Source organism: Rhipicephalus microplus, chromosome 6 (genome assembly GCF_043290135.1).
Source record: "Rhipicephalus microplus isolate Deutch F79 chromosome 6, USDA_Rmic, whole genome shotgun sequence".
NCBI classification, from domain to species: Eukaryota; Metazoa; Arthropoda; class Arachnida; order Ixodida; family Ixodidae; genus Rhipicephalus; species Rhipicephalus microplus.
In genome coordinates this window covers 84763150-84766452 of record NC_134705.1, presented here as the reverse complement: position 1 = coordinate 84766452, position 3303 = coordinate 84763150, and the positions used below count along the sequence as shown (strand labels likewise).

General features: G+C 54.4%; 1 pseudogene; it reads right to left on the bottom strand.

The window, feature by feature from the left end:
• Positions 1 to 537: 537 nt before the first annotated feature.
• On the bottom strand, positions 538 to 715 carry LOC142766140 (U2 spliceosomal RNA; annotated as a pseudogene).
• Between the last annotated feature and the right edge of the window lie 2588 nt (positions 716 to 3303).

Below are 3303 nucleotides of genomic sequence, written 5' to 3'. Positions count from 1 at the left end.
ATAAAAATGCCTTCGCTTGCCACTGCAACTGTAAACAGAAACACCAACCAAACCCCATTTTCTAGAGGCTTTTTTTATTTTTCGTTGCGAAACGGGTGAATTCGAAAAGCGGAAATAGCTTGGCACATACATACACACTTCTACACACATACATACATACACATCGCACATGCATACACATCGTATACACACTTCTAGCTTTCCTCCGAAAGAGTAATGATAATTTCCTCAATAGTTTTATTAATATGAGTAGGAACGTTAAAAAAAATAAGAAACTTGAGTATGTACGTGTGAACATAACAAAATAAAAGAGACCCTCCATATATGAAATACACACGGAAACATTTATTTTCCCAGAGCAATCGTAAGTGTAAACACAGCTAGCGCACTCCCTGCACGCGAATACCGCGTCAGCCGGGGCGGCGTGCCGCCACCGTCTCGGACACTCGACGCACCCAAGCCGTTTACCCCGGTATCATGGGTAAATCCGAACACTCCTTCTATCATTGAATTTATTGTCGAACTCACCCCGCAGGGGGTGAGTGGGCCGATCCCGGAGGTAGTGCAATACCGGGCCAACCCGTGGCGGAGGTGAAGCAAGCTTCAAGCACTCCGCCGCATCACAAAAATAAGTTTAATATCTTGGATCCAAATAGGATCCGTATCAGATATTAAGCTGATAAGAACAGATACTACACAAAGAGAATTTATTGATCTCTTGACAAATCAAGAAAACACTGATCAACACAATACTCAGCCGACAATTGGGCTGGTTACAGGGGTGACTTAAGGGGAACATAAATGAACGGGGTTATGATCACAAAAGAAAGAAACGAACAACACTAAAGGACGTCATCAAAAACAAGGGAGTGCTCAGTTGCTTATGTGAACAATTTGAAATTAAAGAAACAAAGACGGATATGAGCAGCTATATACATATATACAATACATAGGAACTTAGAATATACATTGCTATATATACAAACAGTTATATACAAATATGTACAAGACTCATTTGACCGCGCGGTCGCATCGGGTAAGACCGCGGTTAATAACACGCCGTCAGGCGCTGCGTATCGCGTGACATTGTGACGCGCCCGGAGTTACGTGTGATGTGCCTCTGCGGCGTCCCTACGCGCCGCGAAAGTTGTGCCTGACGGCGCTAAACAGCGGGTGCGAGAAGCGGCTTCATAGTGCCGGGACGCAGAAAAAAAAGGGGGGGGGGGGAGGGGCGAGTTGCGGCGCAAAAAACACTAAAGAGGCAGGGAGGGGCCCATTAGTAAACAATTATTGGGGCGACCAGTTTGCCGTCCCTCAAGAAAAAAAACCTGGTGTGCCAACGGCGGAGAAACGTTTCTTCGCCGCTGGCTTCAAGTTGCTCGGAGAGGTGCGCCCACAGCAGCCTCCTGATTTTACTCATGGCGGGATACGCCGCCCTCACAGGCCTCTTCTTCGCTTCGGCCAGTGATCGCCGTTGCCAGATCACGAAAAGGGTGATGGCGACGACGAGTTTCGCGAAGCGGCCTTTATTGCGCCTGTGATAAGGAGGGGGGCGAATGCCGAAGGAGCGCGCGGTCAAGCGCCACACGGGTCGCGCGGCCACGCAGTCGAACAGAGCGTGTTTGAGGGTCTCTTGGTGCTGGCAGTTCGGGCAACGGGCGTCGGGGACGATGCCGAGGCGGTGCAGTCTCTGCCGCGTGGGGAGGACTTCCCATGCACGTTTCCATATGAAGTCTTGCACCTCACGGGGGGCGTCGTGGCCGAGTGCGGCAATTTCCCGTGTCGCTCGCTTCGCCCGGCGCCTGTCTTCATCGTGGAGCTGGTTGGCTGTGAGGGTCTCGATCAGTCTGGCTGGCGGGTCTGAGTCTATCTCGCAGCCAGGGGCTTCGCGGGTGAGCATACGCATTGTCGCCTCTGCCGCCCTGTAGAAGGGGGAGGGAGACTCAGCGAACGGACCGCGGTAACTGCCTGCGTCCAGCCAGCTGTTACGCACGCTTGCCCAATAAAGAAGCAGGTTCCTGCCGGCATACGCGCTTGCCTTCGCCAGGGTTCGGGCAGTCTTAAGAGCCAGGATTTTGCCCGTGGTCTGTGCGTGGGGAAGCCCGAGACCACCATCGCATGGAGAGAGCTGCAAAAGGTGACGCCTGACGGGTGGGGGCTTGCCTTCCCACATGAACGCGGTGATGCCCTTGTTAAGGGCGCTGGCGATTCTTGAGGGCATGACGGCGATGCGGGAAACGTGGGAGGCGAGGGCGCACACGCTCGTCTTAACCGCAATGGCCTTATCTCGCAACGTGAGCTCGTGGAGTTTGGCTCGCTCTATGAAGAGCTGTGCCCTGCTCAGTACTCTCGACCACGTGGATGCCGCCACGCCCTCGCAGGTGAACAGGACCCCCAGCACCTTCACCGTCGATACTGCCACAATCGGCTCGACGACCTCGGCAGGAAAAGGGCCGAAGAGTAAAGCCTTGCTCTTCGCTTCGTTTAGTGCTGCTCCAGATACCGCTGCGTAGGCGCTAAATACCTGGCGGAATCGGGCGAGGCTGCGTGCGTCTCTCAGGAAGAGAGAGATATCGTCTGCGAAGGCAAGGACTTTAAGCTCCTCCTGGCGTGTTAGAGGCAGGCCCTTAATGAGGCCGTCACAGGCGACCGAGGTGATCAGTGGCTCGATCGAGCAGACGAATAGGGTTGGGCCTAGGGGGCACCCTTGCCTGATCCCTCTAGTGTAAGCAAAGGGGGTCGTCGTGGTGCCGTTAACCACTACGCAGCACTGCAGATCCGTGTATATCAACGCTATGACTTCGACAAAGTCTGGCGGGAGGCCAAACTCGCGTAGCACGTCCAGCAGGTACGAGTGTCTCACCCTGTCAAAAGCCTTCGCCTGATCGAGGGACAGGAAGGCCCCCGCGATGCGTTTGCAGGAGGCGAACTCGAATACATCTCTTGTCAGGGTGAGATTGGCGTACATTGAGCGCCCTGGGACGGCGCAGGACTGGTGCGGGGCGATCATGTCAGGCAGGAAGATCTTCAGCCTTGAGTTCAAGATGGACGCCACGATCTTGTAGTCCACATTTAGCAGAGTGATCGGGCGCCATGATGACGGGTCGTTTGAGGGCGCGCCGTCTTTCAGGATCAGGACGATGCGCCCCGCACCGAAGGAGGCTGGCTTGGCACGCTTCCCAATTACCATGTTGACGACCTTGAGAAGAGGGTAGCCCAGGACATCAAAAAAAGTCATATAGAACCCCGCCGTCAGGCCGTCAGTGCCCGGTGCCGCGTTGGGAGGCATCGACGCGACTGCCC